The following is a 17,060-nucleotide window of genomic DNA, read 5'->3' as shown; positions in this document are numbered from 1 at the left end:
TTTAAGATTTTATTCATTTATTTTTGAGAGATAAGGGGGAGGGGAGCAGATTCCCTGCCCAGCAGGGAGCCTGGTGCAGGGAGCCTGATGCAGGGTTCCATCCAAGGACCCCGGGATCATGACCTGAGCTGAAGGCAGATGCTTAACTGACTGAGCCACCCACTCACCCCTAGCATCTTTATTTGTAATAGTTAAAAATTGCAAACAGCCCAACTGTTCTCCAATCTGAATATATATATAATGTATCCATACATTTGAATACAACTTAGCAACAAAACCTAAAAAATTATTGATACACACAACGAGGTAGATGAATCTCAAAAAAAGGTATGCTTTTTTTTTTAAAAAGGTATGCTTAATGAAATAAAGAGTTTACATTGAATGATTCCATTTACATAAAATTCTAGAAAATGAAAATGAATTATAGCAAGACGCAGTTTAATGGTTGCCTGGAGAACAGGATGAGAGCAAGAGGAAGGAATTAATAAGGAGCATGAGGAAATTTGAGGACAGGATGGATATATTATTTTTGATTGTTGAGATGGCTTCAAAGGTGTATAACTATATGAAACTTAACCAGTTTGTACATTTTATTTATGTATTCATTTTTAATGTGAGTCTACACATTCAACATGGGACTTGAACTCAGGACCCCAGATAGTCACATGCTTTGTGGACTAAGCCAGTGAGGGGCCCCATCTTGTACATTTTAAATATGTTCAATTTGTTTTTCGTCAGTCATACCTCAGTAAAGCTATTTTGTTTTTGATTTGAAAGTCACAGATGGGTGAAGATATTTGCACAACACATACCTGAGAAAGGACTTTCATCAAGAACATACAACTTTCACAACTTAACAAAGACAAGCATCCTGATTTTTTTCATAAAAAGATTTTAGTTATTCATCACAGACACAGAAAGAGGCAGAAACGTAGGCAGAGGGAGAAACAGGCTCCCTGTGGGGAGCTGGATCCCAGGACCCCAAGGTCACAACCTGAGCCAAAGGCAGCTCAACCACTGAGCCACCCAGGTGCCCCAGGCCTCCTGATTTAAAAGTGGGCTGACGATGTGAACAGTACCAAAGATGCAACTGGCCAATAAACCGGCAAAAATATTCTTGACATCACTAGTTATTAGAGAAATGCAAATTAAAACGAGAGGAAACCATGTCATACCCGCTAGAACGGCTAGAATTAAAAAGACTGACAATATCCAGGGTCGGCGATGATGTGGACCCTCTGGAATCTGCATACGTAGCTGTTGAAAATGCGAAATTTTGCAACCACCCTGGAAAAACAATCGGGCAGTTTCCACGGGAAATACGGAAGTAGATGTCAGGAGATGATCACTGGCTTGCATCTCTGCCATGGACTTCAGAAACCTTCTGTAAAGAAGACGCCAGCTTGGAGCCTCTCTTGCCCAGGCTGCAGATCCGCGGCCCGGGCGCCAGGCGAGACCCCACGGGCCTGGCACCAGGGGGCGCGGGGCGCCCAGAGGACGCGCGCACCGCTCGGGGTCGCGCCCCAGCAGGCCCCGCCTCGGGTGCCGGGGAAGGACACACGCTGCACAGCCCCTGCTTTTGGGGACACGAAGCAGGTGGGTGGAGCAGGGCCGAGAGCAGCTCTTTGCAGCCCGAGCCGCAACCCCAGACCACGCCCTCCGGCTGGCTGTCAGCGCCCCCTTCCCTAGTCCTACATCCCCAGCAATAGAGAAAAGGAGCTGTTAGGAATTGAAATTGCGGATGCAAAAGCAAGGGGCTTGCAGGTCATGCAAACAGCCTTTCAGAGCCATGGAAGGGCCTTAAGCATGTGGGTGAAAACCAGAATCACCTGGACTGTGTGAAAAGTGGACTTGGCCTGGAGGCAAGGAGACCAGTTTCGCTTGACCACCGTGTTTTATCACTAGTATATGTTCGTCAAACACATAGCAGCGAGCCCGAAAATTGGGCTTGTGCAATTATTTGATGTCATCATCCTCTCATACCTAGTGCAGCAAACCAATGCTGAAAGCACAAAGCCAATAGAAAGATCTATGATTAGGACTTCAGCTTCAGTTATGAATGAGGATAAAATAAAAAAGCTGACATTTCAGATCTTTTCAAACAGAAATTCCTCTTATTTGTCACTTCTAAATTGTGCTAGAAAGGCGTTAACGTGTGTTGTTTTTAACAGTGATCCAAAGAAACCCTTAAGTTCTGTTATTCTTGAACCGTCAAAACTGTGTTATGTTACCTTAGGCTTGATAAATTGCAGTTGTTTAGAAAAATCACACACCCCCTAGACGTGATATTTATTAGCCAGAATAGTTTCTTAACATGAATACCTTCTATTCTGATCACAATGGAAATTACTTCCCAAAGCTGGACAAATCAATACTATATAATTTCATGGAGGTGCTATTAGCATTATTAACTACCAGGTTCTGAGCTGTAGGATCTTTTTCAGCTGCAGCTTTGATTTGGTTGTACTAAGTCCATCCAGAGACTAATTAGAACTACACAGGGCAGGACAGATGAAAATTTTAAAGCACCAAAGTGCAAAAGTTCCACAGTTTATAAGCAACGTTAAAGGCTTTCTGTTTCATCAAACCCTTTAAACCGCTGTGCCAACATTATGCAGCTACTGTTTGACTTTACACTTTTCTTCTCAGTTCAGGGTCAGCATCTTCTGCACACTTGGGCTCAAGTAATCCCCATTATGCCATGTTCTGGAAGTTACCTGGTCCTGCCCATGGACATCTCTAGTATCTGGGACCTTTTCCAAACCTGGTAGTGGAAGCGCTTGGAAATCCTCCACCACCACTAGGTGGAGGACACCTGTTCCAAGGGTGGGAGAGGCATGAGATACGAAGAGAAAGGAGGAATAGGTTCCAGGGCTCCCAACCCATCCGGGAGGTAGGGGACCCTCAGGTCCCCTGCTGCTCTACACCTGTCAGCTCCAGGTCTCCAGGAGCGCCAGCTTGGGGCCCCAAACCCCGCCCCCCAATGCCACATACTGCAACCCCCCGCCCCCCAGGGGGGCCCCAGGACACTGCTGAGCACCGTCATCTGCAGCTCAGAGGAATCCGTGCTTTGTTGTAAGTGAAGGATGACAGGTTACCACGACCTACAAATTCGAGCACCGTCAGCTCGGCAGGGATCCTCCAGGGAAAGGGGCAATCGGGGACGTCTGCGTTCCCTTCTTTCTGCCCCGCTTCCCGCGACCGGGGCATCATCCTTCATTCCCCTCCCTGCCCCGTAAGCTCAGAGGAGCTCTCTAATCGTTCTTGAAAGCCTTGCACGCCCTCTTTCCCTTTCAGCTTTTCCAACTTTCCAAACTACCGAAGGACGCGCGACGAGCAGCGCGGAGAACAAGATACAAAGAAGTTTTTCTTGTTAAAACACCTCCTTTTTCCAGGTTCTCAGGGCGGCCCCTTTAAGGAACCAGGCCCACCTCCCTCCCAGGCACCTACTGGCTTCCTCTGCTGCCCATCACTCTACCTTTAAGAATATTTCCTGTTCCTTCAACCCAACTTGCGCACCTCCGTCCCCGCCGGCCCTCCCCATTGGGCCGCGCGCCCGCTTCTCCCTCCGTCTCCTCCCGCCCTCTAGCCTCGCGCAGAGGCGTCCGGGCTCTGATTGGCTGCCGCGGCAGCCTCCCCGGGGCCGGATTGGCGGGCCGGGCGGCAGGGGCGGGCGCGCGGCGCAGCCAGCGTAGGCTGTCCGCGTGCCGAGCGGCGGCCGCGGGAGGGGCGGGGAGGGGCGAGGGGCGGGGGGAGGGGGGCTGGGAAAGTTGAGGCCGCGCTGCCGCCGGGTCTCCGGCCTTGAGGGCTCGGGCTCGCAGCGGCGGCGGTGGCCGCAGGAAGAGGCGGCGGGGGCGGGGGGAGAGGAGGGCCTGGGCCCGCGCTCCCCCAGCCCCAGAGGAGCAGGCGGCGGCCGCGGACGGAGAGGTTCGCCCCGGCGGCCGGACGCCCCTGCCGTCCCCGCCTGGGACCATGACCCGGGCGGGGGGCGCCGCCGCCGCCGCTGCCGCCGCCGCCGCCGCCGCCGCCGAGGCCGAGACCGCGCAGCCCGCGGGTGAGTGACTGCGGGAGGGGGGCGGCTGACAGCCGGGGCGGGGGCCGGGGGCGGGGGCCGGGGCTGCGGGGGCGGCTCCGGGGGGCGGCCCCGGCTCCGCTCCACCCACCCCCACCCCCCGGAGCCGGAGACCCGAGCGCGGAGCCCGGCGGGGCGCGAGCGTGGGCTGCGGCTGCAGTGCCCTCCGCGACCTCCGGCGGCCCGCGCCCCCTGCTGCCCGGCCCGGCCCGGCCCGGCGGGGGGGACTCGCGCGGCCGCCCGGCCCCCAGCGGCGCGCGGGGCGAGCGCGGCTCCTGGCGGCCCGGGCGCGCGGGGCTCCGGCCGGAGGGCCTCCGCCCGCCGCCCGCCGCCCGCCGCCCGCCGCCCGCCGCCCGCCTCCGTCACCCCCGTCTCCTTGCCTTGCTCCCCGAGCTTCCTCGGACCCCGCTGGTCGGACGCACGCGACCCCAGAGTCCGAGAGTCAGGCTTGCGTCTCCTCTGTGCGAGCCTTTCCTGTCCTCTGGTAGGATGGGTGCAAGCGGGTGGCCAACCCTCGGAACCCGGCTCCAGGTTTCTTGGCTCTTTTTCATGTTTCACATTTTGATGGTTGGGTTTTCCCTCTGCCCACCCCCCACCCCCTCCCCGCCCCGTGGCTACGTTGGGAGATGGTCCTTGGAGTTTGCGGACTTTGTCAGGAAATACGAGGCTGCGCGAACCTGCGTGTGTGCCACGGGCTTCCAACTTCTGTTCTCACACCATTTTTACCTTTAAGTAGATATAGTGAGTGACCTAACACCCTCCCCAAAAATAAGACAGTTGTGGCTAACTTAAATTTCGCATAAAGAAGACAGTTGCTTACCTATGAGCAGAGTACAGATTTCTCGAATACACACTTTGTGAGGGACATGGACCCTGAGGCATATTTCATGCCTTTGCTTTTTTCCTTTAAAAACAAGTGACCAAACAAACCAACCTGCTTTTTAAAGGATCAACAGGCTGTCATACTCTCTAATCACCTTTTTTTTTTTTTTTAAGATTTTTAATTTATTCGTGAGAGATACAGAGGGGGAGAGAGAGAGAGAGAGAGAGAGGCAGAGACACAGGCACAGGGAGAAGCAGGCCCCATGCAGGGAGCCCGATGTGGGACTCGATCCCTGGGACTCCATCCCTGGGACTTGATCCCTGGGACCCGATCCTGAGCCTGACGTGGGACTCGATCCCTGGGACTTGATCCCTGAGACTCGATCCTGAGCCGGACGTGGGACTCGATCCCTGGGACTCATCCTGAGTCCGACGTGGGACTCGATCCCTGGGACTCGATCCTGAGCCGGACGTGGGACTCGATCCCTGGGACTCGATCCCTGGGACTCGATCCTGAGCCCGACGTGGGACTCGATCCCTGGGACTCGATCCTGAGCCCGACGTGGGACTCGATCCCTGGGACTCGATCCTGAGCCCGACGTGGGACTCGATCCCTGGGACTCGATCCTGAGCCTGACGTGGGACTCGATCCCAGGTCTCCAGGATCAGGCCCTGGGCCCAAGGCGGCGCTAATCCGCTGAGCCACCCCGGCTGCCCCCTCTCTTATCATCTTAATGCGTTTGTTTGTTTTTCCCACAAACACTTGTTTAACGTAGCACAGAGTTGTTGTATGGGATACATTTGTTTCCCTTCATTTGTGAAGTATTCTGACCATATTTGTTACAAAATAAGCAAAATACTTTGTAGTCCTTGCACATCTGAAACCAGGACTAGTATAATGTCTCTAGGTACTGCAAGAATGACTACTTGAATCTCACATTTTGCTCTTCATATGTCTCTTGTATATGTAGGTATTACATCCTCTCTATATTTAGGAGAGAACATTTGTAAAAATCCATCCATGGATGTAGCCTAGAACATTCCTTAATATGAAAGCATTTCACTGCAGGGATGTAAGGGCAGCATGGGATGGAAATGTTTTCTAAGTTAGTTGTCTGTAGGACATCATGGAAATAAAACTCTTAAGTTTCACACCGTGCAGTCAATGAACCAGTCATGTAAGAGAAATTGATGGGTTGTTTTCTGATTTTCGGAGATTAGCATTGTCAACAAGGGAAAAGAAACACTAAGAAAACAGAATGTTTAACTCAGGTTGGAAGATAAGCTTCAGTAGGTAATCAGCTCAGAATTGTTACTTATAAACAGGAACTGAGATCAAGTGTAGACTTAACCATATCTGTCATGCCTTATACTTCTCTATCCTCAAGCCCAGTGGTTCTGAATCTGGACTATCGAGTAGAATCACCTTGTATGCTTTTACATTTTAACATCCTTGCCGCTCCCCTCAAAGATTCTCTTGCTTTTGATACGGGGTAAGCCCTTGCCGGAGGTACAATTTTTAAAGATTTCCAGGTGTTTCTGTTTAGCAGTCATGGTTGAGAACTACTGAGCCTAGAAGTGTCCAAGCTGCTAGGCTTGTGTTCTAGGCTCTGTTAAAATCAGGCCCTCACTCATGCGTCCACTTTTTACCCAATGCCTTCCAAACCTTTGGACCTTCTCATGGTCCCACAACTATGTGGTTCAGATCTCTGCTTTTCTTAATGACATTGATCTTTGCAACCCTAGTTTCAGGTTTGATTCTATCTCAGATGTTTCTGTTGTAGCTTTCTCCCACCTTGACTTGCATTGAATTCATGTATGGATGTCAGTGTCTTCCATATCTTTTCCTGATTTCTTCAGAAGATTGATTATTTTCTCCTCTGTGGCCCCATAACATCTTGTACTTATTTCTGGGTTAATGCTAATCACGTTGCCATAAATATGTGTTTCTCCACTCTTTCCACCAGACTGCTGCCTCGAGCCTCCATGTTGAGCAACTCTACTTTGTATTTTTTCTTTAAAGTAGGTTCCACACCCATTACATTGTATTTTTAAATACCAGTGCCACATAGCAAAGCTAGAACCCCCAACATAGGAACTGTGTTCTCTTCGTCTTTGTAATTTTATTTATTTTTAAAAGATTTTATTTTTGAGCAATCTCTACAGCCAGTGTGGGGTTTGAACTTCCAACCCTGAGATCAAGAGTCGCATGCTCTATGACTGAGCCAGCCAGGTGCCCCCATCTTTGTAATTTTAGACCTAAGGTAACACTTGTCATTACTAGGGACTTAGTAAATGTTTGTTGAATGAATAAATGACTGTCATTGTTATATGGCTGTATAGAGACAGCCCTATACATCTTTACGTAGGTTAATTTGACATTGAGTGATTTGCTATTAAATATTCTTATGTCTCATACTTACATTAGGAACTCGTTAGTGGAATTTAAGTAATTACAGTTGTGGCAGATCCCTTAAACTTGTAATCTTCCTTCCAGTATGTGTGGGGATATACAGTCTTTTACCCTGAGCTCTAGAGGTTGACTCTTGTTGTCCATAAAATATTTGTGGAACTCTCACTAAGAGAAAGGCTTTTAACTGTCCAATTGGATAATTTTTCTTTTTCTCATTAAAGTTTCCATATGAGTACAATTGTACTACTTCAGAAGGCCAGATCTTTTAATTAGATTAGTAGAGCATGATAAGTTACTCCTATTAATGTGCTAATACTGTGTTTTAAATTCAGTTCATCAAGTATTTATTGAGTGCTTACCATGTGCCTAATACTCATAGGTGCTAAAGAGAATACAGAAATAGTAAACACGGAGAACTCAGCTCTTAAGAAGTTTTTAGACTTATAGAAAGGATTGGAGAATACCATATCAAATAATTAAGGGACTGAACACAGTATTCATTAGATGCTAATTTAAACATAAGTACCCCAAATCTAATTTTCTATCCACTATGGAAAATTAAGAAAGACCAGATATTCTTCCAATAGACATTTATTACTCCCATATATTGAGTAATAATTGTTGAGGATACAAATCTAAAAGATGTGGTTTCTACCATTTAGAAGCCTAACAGGCTAGTGGGAAAAACCAGTAAGCATGTAGATTATATTTCATGTTAAGACTTTGTGGAATATTATGTCAGGATGTTTGGGACTAATCTCTAGGGATCAGAGAAAGTTTCAAAAAGGATAATTAGGAGTTTTCAGTTGGAAGGTTGATCCGAACATTCCACACAAACTAACAGGTACAAAGGCTGGAAATGAGAGGGAGCATTTCTTAATTAAGGTGCTGAAAATAGATGGGTATCAGTGGAAAGTGCTATGTTAGAGAGTATGGACTTTGGAGTCAGACAAACTTTTATTCCCAATTGCTTTGAGCCCTTATAGGTCTTGCCTGTGTGGGGTAGCAGTAGTCTACTGGTTACTTCACTGCTAGTGTTAGTACAAAGAGGCACCCCAGGATTCTTCCAGTTTCCATCTGTGCGCCTGTACTTTCCCTTTTAACTATTGCCTGGCTCTGTGTGGAGCCCCAGATAACCTTACCTCGCAATTAGTGAAGCTGTTACTGGGTCTCTGGTTGAAAGCTTTCTCACCTTAGCTATTATAATTTCTTACAGCAGGAGTCACGGTGAAAGGAGACAGGGAGAAGAAAGTTGAGGTGTAACCATTAGAGGAACCACTTCCACCTCCACTATAATTTCTCTTAGGTTATGAGCAATAGAAATTGCCTTTGGCTAGAAGCAGAAAATTTATGGGTAGATTTATGGATAGATATTGGGTATGCTCACAGAAGTGAGGAAAAGCAGAATAAGCAACCCTTGGAACGGCCTAGGGACAGCAGCTTCTAAGATTATATGGGCCTATGGGGCTAACTCAGCTCTAGCCACCTTCCTGCCTTGTATGGTCTTATTGGTCATCCCTGGGCTAACCCCAGAGATAAGCTCATGTTTGATGGTCCTGTCAGATCTCAGAAATCAGGCAGAGAGGTTCTCCAAAGGAAAACTTAGGTATTGTTGTCATAAAGCCAAAAACAACAGATATTTCCTATAGAGTTCATCGGATTTTGATAATGTGGAGATCTTTTGCAAGCAGTTTAATAAATAAAAGCCAGGTAATGGTGAGCAGAAGAGTGGATGGTGAGGAAGAAGGGACATTGAGTATGAATTACTTGTTCAAGAAGCCTGATGGGTGGGAGGGAGAAATAATGGGAACACATAGAAGGTGTTGCAAGGTCAGAGAAATTTTTTTTTGCCTTTTAAATGAAGAAAAAAAAATGGAATAAGAATGTATTTTAATGGAAAAGCACTAACAGAGAAGAAGTTAATAATATGAGAGAGAAGAGATATTACGTAACAAGATTACTAAGAAGTGAGAATGATAGAATCCAGAACAAAGGTAGTGGGTTTAGTGTTAGCTGGAAATATTAGGGAAAGTTTTAGAGAGGAGGATGGACTTGCACTGGGCCTCAAAGGGTTAATAGCATTTGAAAAAGCTAAGCAAAGTGGAAAGGTCATTTCAGTGGGCAAATAGCAAGATTTAGCAAAAAAATGAACAGCTGATAAGGAGCACAGGGAAGAACCTGTCTGGAGGGCAGAGGAGGGAAGGGTAGATGGCATGATTAGCTTGATAGTCCTGCTCCTGTGTGTGTGTGTGTGTGTGTGTGTTGTATTAAGTGTAAGTGGATGAGTGAGACTGGCCAGTGAAGAAGGTGGTGTTAGGTAGAGTCATGAAACCTAGGACCCAAGAGTTTGGATTTGAAACAGTAGATGGTAGAAAATAGTACTGTGGATTCCGGAGCACGGGAGGTACATGTTGAGTACCATGAATTGGAAATATTACCAAGACATTGAAATATGAAACCATGGAAGAATAGGTGAAAGACTGGGAGCTAAAAAGACTTGGGGACGCCTGGGTGGCTCAGTGGTTGAGCATCTGCCTTTGGCTCAGGGCCTGATCCCGGGATCCTGGGATTGAGTCCCACTGAGGATCCCCTCAGGGAGCCTGCTTTTCCCTCTGCCTATCTCTCTCTCTCTCTGTCTCATGAATAAAAAAAAAAAAAAAAAAAATTAAAATTAAAAAAAAAAAAAAAAGAGCCAGACATGTATAAAACAGGGCCTAATCTGAGATGGTAGGAAAAAACAGGAGGAGATGAGCATTGTGAAAAGAATTGAAAGGATTTGGTGAGAAAGTTTGTAGATTATTTTTGGGTTTAGAGCCAGGTTAAAGTTTTGGTGTCATTGACAAAATGGAGAAATTGGAAGAAAGTCTCTTAAGAGGCAAAGCAATTCAACATGTTGCAAAAACCTGTTAATTGGTATTGAAATGAAATGTTCTGAAGAGAAGTTGCCTAACCAAAGGTTTGGAGCAAGATCTGTGTTGAAAGTTGGCTTTATTATAAAAAAGTAATGCCTTTTACACAGAAACTGTTTGAAACTATGTAGAGAGAAAGCAAATAGAAAAGCAAACAGTATGGAGCCTTGGAAGTCAAAGTGAGAGACAGGGATTCGTGTTAGAGAAAGATGATGCATAATTGGGGACAAGGAAGGGAACGTAGGAGAGAAAATGTGGGGAAAAAACAGCAGCAGCCTCCAGTCCTGCAGAGAGGAGGGGAAGGCAGAGAAAGACCTCTGATGTGGACAACAGTAGTCCTCATCTCTAAGAAAGCAGTTTTGGTTGGTGGAAACAATCAGAAGACTCTGCCCGGGGTTTAGGAAGGATTGGCCAATGAAGGAAAGATGAGAAGCTTCAGAGGATAGAAAAGACAGTGAATTCTTATTTAATAAGCTCCATAGTTTGGAAGCAAAAGAGAAATGGCTAAGAAGAAATGAAGTGCTAAAGAGAAAGGAATCAAGTATAGAGTCCCACCATAAACGGAAGAGTTAGCTTTAGGATGTTCTGGTGGGCTGAAGGGACAGATGCACGGGCAGAGGTCTCTTATGGTATATGTAGGATACAGTTAAGGAACTCACACTAGGTGACTCCGTCTTCCCAGTGAATTAGGGGGGAAATGGAAAAAGGCAACTATTGTGTAGTGAGCTCTTGCTGTGTACCAAACACTTTGCTTGATCTATTAAATGTATTAACATGTAAACTCACAACAGTCCTCCCAGATGGTGGTGATAGTCTCTCAGTTTTAAATGTGAGGATGCCAAGACTTTAAGGAATACTTATTTTTTTATGGAGGAACTTAAAACAATTATTATTATTTTTAACTAATCTCTACACCCATCATGGGGCTTGAACCTACAACTCTGAGATCAAGAGTTACACACTCCGTGGACTGAGCCAGCCAGGCACCCCAAGGAATACTTACTTTATTTTTTCTTAAGACTTTATTTATTTATTTGAGAGAGTGAGCACATGAGAGAGAGAGAGAGAGAGCACACATGAGTGGGGGGAGGGGCAGAGGCAGAGGGAGAAGCAGGCTCCCCACTGAGCATGGAGCCCAACATGAGGCTGGATTCCAATCCTGAGATCATGACTTGAGCCAAAGGCAGACACTTAACCAACTGAGCCACCCAGGGGCCCCAGGAATACTTACTTTAAAATCAAATAGCTAGTGAATGTCAGCTTTAAGATTTGATTCTAGGTCTGATATCAAAGGCTATTCCCATTCACCTATACCATTCATTCATTAATATGAGGTAGCAAGTATATATGGGGGTATTATAGTGATTAGAGTGACTTTGCCTCAGAATTACTTTCGGGGCCTTAAAAAATTCCTGCACCCTGCCTCAGTCTTTCACTCCTTCACCAACATACTTACTGATTACCTACTATATTAGCATTCTCCAGAGAAACAGAACCAATAAGATACATATCACAAGATGAGCCCAGAGCATCATATAGTGCAAAAAAGTAAGGAAGCACTAAAAAAAAATGAGGGTGAGAGAGAGGTGAGGGTATGTGAAAAGGATATAGGAGCCAGCCTGAAAGAGTCCCCAATGACCAGAGCTTGAACAATTTTAACAACAAAATAACTGTAGCATTCTATTTTGACACAAAGGATAAAATATTTCCTTGACTCCATACTGATATAAATAAATGATTGAATAAATAAATTGGGGGAGAAATCTCCTTTGCAGAATAATTGTAAAAAATATATTTAGATACTCCCTTCTCCAAGAGGTGGGTATTAGTTCCCTTCTTGTTGAATGTGGGCTAGACTTAGTACCTGCTTCCAAAGAATAGAGTATGGAAAAAGAAGAATAGTAATGTAGCAGTAATTACTCGAGTCTTGTTAACAGGAAATTTCAGGAGGAAAGTTGGTGTGGGAGACTACATCTTTTATAACTTAAATCCTTTAATGTGATCTAAGTCGTTTAATTTAGGGTGTTTTATTTATATAATGAAGAAATCTAAGGCACCTGGGTTGTGTGGTTGGTTGAGAGACCGACTCTTGGTTTCCGCTCAGGTCATGATGATCTCAGGGTCATGAGATTGAGCTGTGCATTGGGCTCTGCACTCAGCAGAGTCCACTTGAGACTCTTTCTCCTTCTGTCCCACCCCTTAAAATAAATAATCTTTAAAAAAATCTAGTTAAGTAACAAAAAGAATTAAAAATAGGAAAATAAGAACACATCATTATTAGTGTTCAAAAGCTGGGAAGAGTGTCATCTAAAGATCAGAAACATTGAGGAATTTATGAAAAATGCAGTGCATATGGGATCAGGTTGATGGCAAAACCATACGGTGTGGAGAGATCTGCAACCCAATATGGACATAAAGGGGAAACAGTAGGAAAGTGAGTTTTCCCACTGCAATTCTGGAAAAATCCCAAAGCTCATAGACTGTGGAAAGTAGGAGAGGGTAGAGGTTGACTGTCTTAGTCTGTTCAGGCTGCTCTAACAAAGTATAGACTGGTTGACTTGTAAACAAAAGGCATTTATTTCTCACAGTTTTGGAGGCTGGAAGTCCAAATCATGGTGCCAGCATGGTTGGATTCTGGTGAAGGCCTTCTAGATTGCAGACTACCTACTTCATGCTGTATACCCTTACATGGAACAGGCAAGCTTTCCGGGCCTTGTTTCATAAGGGCACTAATCCCATTCACGAGGACTTTGCTCTCACGACCTCAACATTTCCCAAAGGCCCTGCCTCCTAATACCATCACCTTGGCGGTTAGGATTTCAACATATGAATTTTGGGGAGACACAAACTTTCAGACCATAGCAATGGTCAAAGGTAATTAATTAGTAGACTTCAGAACAACCATAGCAGGGCAATTAGAATACCTAATTACAGCGCTTACTCACAGGGCTAAGCTACTAGCACATATTTGTATGAATTGAGGGTATCTCCATCATGGACTTTAGGGGCAGAGAGAGAATCAGGGTTATACTTTAGAGAACTTCCAGTTTTCACTGTGAATGTGGTGCTCCTTTCTTCAGAAGGCACTCATCTAGTTGTTTACCTCATCCATCAATGTGTGATAATTTTGATAGCCAGAACTCTTATTTTTTTTTTTTTTAAGATTTTGTCTATTTATTTGACAGAGAGAGCTTGCACACAAGCGGAGCGAATGCCAGGCACAGGGAGAGGGAGAAGCAGGCTCCCCTCAGAATAGGGGGCCCAATGCAGGATTCCATCCCAGGATGGTGGCCTGAGCCAAAGACAGATACTTAACTGACTGAGGTACCCATATGCTCACCCAGAACTCTTTTTTTTTTTTTAATATTTTATTTATTTATTCATGAGAGACACAGAGAGAGAGGCAGAGACACAGGCAGAGGGAGAAACAGGCTCCATACAGGGAGCCCAACGTGGGACTCAATTCCCGGTCTCTAGGATCAGGCCCTGGGCTGAAGGCGGCGCCAAACCGCTGAGCCACCCGGGCTGCCCATCAGCCAGAACTCTTAAACTCAGCATGGACATTCATGGCAGAGAAGACTAATTTTTACGTGTATTAAAGTACTGATTCTTAGTAGTAGATACACATTAAAATCAAATAGGGAGCTTTCTTTAAAAAGATGATTTCTATAGTGCCTGCAGAATTGAGAACCACTTTGTTAGGGAAACCAGCTTCATCTGCCAATTCAGTTAACTGACTCTCACTAAATATTTTTTTTTTAATTTTTATTTATTTATGATAGTCACACACAGAGAGAGAGAGAGAGGCAGAGACACAGGCAGAGGGAGAAGCAGGCTCCATGCACCGGGAGCCCGACGTGGGATTCGATCCCAGGTATCCAGGATCGCGCCCTGGGCCAAAGGCAGGCGCCAAACCGCTGCGCCACCCAGGGATCCCCCTCTCACTAAATATTTAAGGAAAACCACTCTTTCATCAAGAAAGAGTGACATCAAGCTGAACAGAAGGAGGAATTGACCTTTGAGAAAACAAATTGAATATAATAGACAAAAGATAACATTTTTGTCCTAAAATATCCTAAAAAATTCGAGAGCATGTAATCTCCATAAAATAGCAATGAGTGCTATGAAAAAGAAATGAGAACAAGAAAGTTTTTGGAAATTGGAAACATGTTTTCTGAAATAAAAACTTCGGTAGCAGGCTGAATAGCAGCATAGTTATAGTAGATGACTAATGAACTACATAATGAAACCAAGGAGTTCTTCTAAAATATGGTACAAGAAGACAAAGAAGAAAATTATGAGCTATTGGACTTGCAAAATAATTCTAGAACTAACGACTCTAGAGCTAAAATTCTACACAATTGTAGTAAGTATCTGGCATGGGAGATGGGCAGTGGACAGTTGGTGGGTAACATAGAGTATGTTAAAACTTTTAGTGGGAGGGGAGGAGATCATACTGTTTTAATAGGAAGAAAGTATATTTAAATTTTAATATTAAGATACTTTATCATAAGCAGTTCCTTTTCTCTCAGCTTTATCCTCTCAGCTTTGCTTTTCTTTGTGTACACTTTCATCCTTAAACTGGCGTCTTTCTTTTGCAAGATGTCTGTATTTGAAATTATATGTTTTCTCTTTAAATTGGAAAGGGAAAGAGCATAGCTACCCGCACCATCAAAGAAAAGTCCTGAAGTTTGTTATGTTTGGACCAATTTGAGACCAGTCACTGTGCCCAGAAAAAAAAATCACTTGCCAAGGCCTGCCAGCCACTACCACTGAAGCACAAGGGCTGATTTAGAGGTACTTACGTAAGTGAAAATGGGGGGATTTCATGAAGTGGAGAGGAGAAAATACCAAATAAATGTCCACTGTAGTATGTTTCTCAAAATTGTTAGGGAGATTCATAAATCAAGCAGATAAAGTAGGAAAACAGGTATTGAGGAAAATAAAGTATGAGGCAAGGAAAAGTAAAAAAATGGTGGTGGGGAGAGAACAGAATATGACCATCAGGGACAATATTTACAATAAATATGACTGGAATAAATTCTCTCTTTTTTTTCCTTCTTTTTTCAAAAAGGCTCTTAGATGGTATAGAACCAAATCTCCAGGTGACTTCAGACAAATATAAAACAAAATAACGCAGGAAGTTTTAAAAAGAAATATGCATGCTCTGGGGGCGAATGTTGAGTAGAAGAAAATGCACAGTAATTTTTTTTTTTTTTTTTTATTCATGAGAGACACAGAGAGGCAGAGACATGGGCAGAGGGAGAAGCAGGCTCCATGCAGGGAGCCCGATGCGGGACTCGATCCTGAGAGTCCAGGATCACACCATGAGCCAAAGGCAGGCACTAAACCGCTGAGCCACCCAGGGATCTCCATGCACAGTAATTTGTTATCAAAATTTATTCCAAAGAGCAAACATTGACTTTTAAAAATATTTAATATAACTTTTTACCTAAGGAGATAATAATACACACTCTTCTCAAATACTCATGTAACACTTAACAAAAATACATCACGTAAGAGGACGGTAAAGAAACTCTCAAATTCTAAAAATTAGATACTTTTTGAAAAAAGTTTATTTAGGTAACCTCCACACCCAAATGTGGGGCTTGAATTCATTACCCTGAGATCAAGAACCGCATGCTCTACTGACTGACCAGCCAGGCACCCCTAAAAATTAGGTACTATTTATTGCCAATCATAATACAAGGGAACAGTTCACATACACACATATAAATTAACAAAGGTGGAGCCAAAAAAAGAAATACAACTACTTGGAAAACTTTATTTCAACTCAGGTTGAAGAGGATGTGAAAGTTGAAATTACAAGGAAGAAAAAGTCAAGATAATAAAAAGCAAATCACAGAAAAAAGTATAAAGGATTCATGACATGTGAAAGGGTATTCAGTCTCACTAGTCATCAAGGAGATGCAAGTTAAACAATAATAAGATATCTTGTTGCCCTTTGGACTGAGAAGAGCTCAAAATATGTTGATTGCAGTCTTTTTTTCAGGATAGTCTTTAGTAGCAAAAATAATAAAAGAGGAAAAGGGAAAAAATGAGTAATTGGTCAATGGAGAACAGCTAAATAAAGTATGGCTCTGTGCTACATAACACTATGTACATATTAGAAAGAATAAGGTAAATTCATATTTACTTACCTAGAAAGATGTTTATATTTCTAACTAAAAATAAAGCATGTTTCAGAGTGACATATATGGAATGATTTCATTTTTATAAAAAGTTTATGTGCATGTGATAATATCAAGAAAATTGGTATCAAATTGATTCCCAACTAGGAGAGTAAAACGGAATAGATGGTGGTGGGGACTTTAATTTCTTCCCCACAAAAAACGGATGTAGTTTTTTGTTTTTCAATATAGTATTTTTTAAAATAATTTAAAATTTAGCTGAAACTACATACTATTTAGAAATTAATGACTATTCGGCGATTGACAAAATTGTACCTTGAGTAAATATTATAGTCTTAAATACATTTGTTAGAAAGACTGAAAAGTTAATTCATACTGTAGAAGAGAAAATGCATACATGTGGCAGAGGATTAAAATTCTATATAAGGATATACAGTAGGTTTTTCTCATGCCCTTTCCCCATTCCCCTTTTCAAAGGTGATCCTTCCAGAGAAATTCTGTGCATTTGTAACATATACATATATATTCTCCCCATCCCAGAGGATAGGTATTATGTATGTTTATAGCTTTTTAAATAAAAATATATACATATAAATATATATGTATATGGGTGTGTGTGTATATATATGTATATTTATATATACTATATGTAAAATACAGTTTGCTAGGGCTGACATAAAATACCACAGACT

General features: G+C 43.9%; 2 protein-coding genes across 10 annotated transcripts in view; both read left to right on the top strand.

The window, feature by feature from the left end:
* The window catches only part of NAA50 (N-alpha-acetyltransferase 50, NatE catalytic subunit), a 40,157-nt gene extending 39,201 nt beyond the window's left edge, over positions 1-956 (top strand). For all 3 annotated transcript variants that reach the window (XR_007407877.1, XR_004811643.2, XR_007407878.1), the window contains one exon: positions 778-956. The gene's annotated coding sequence lies outside the window, so the exon portion shown is untranslated. The remainder of the gene's footprint in view (positions 1-777) is intronic.
* Positions 957-3,754: 2,798 nt separating this feature from the next.
* USF3 (upstream transcription factor family member 3) overlaps positions 3,755-17,060 on the top strand; it is a 50,325-nt gene continuing 37,019 nt past the window's right edge. For 3 of the 7 annotated variants that reach the window (XM_049105175.1, XM_049105178.1, XM_049105176.1), the window contains exons 1-2: positions 3,755-4,054; positions 6,862-6,916. The gene's annotated coding sequence lies outside the window, so the exon portion shown is untranslated. Of the gene's footprint in view, positions 4,055-6,861; positions 6,917-7,926; positions 15,014-17,060 lie in introns of those variants that run through there. The other 4 variants (XM_025477372.3, XM_049105177.1, XM_025477375.3 and 1 more) reach the window with 3 other exon arrangements.

The sequence above is a fragment of the Canis lupus genome, chromosome 33 (assembly GCF_003254725.2).
Source record: "Canis lupus dingo isolate Sandy chromosome 33, ASM325472v2, whole genome shotgun sequence".
Lineage (NCBI taxonomy): Eukaryota > Metazoa > Chordata > Mammalia > Carnivora > Canidae > Canis > Canis lupus.
Note: the sequence above shows the minus strand (reverse complement) of the source record. Positions and strands in the feature narration are given on the sequence as shown.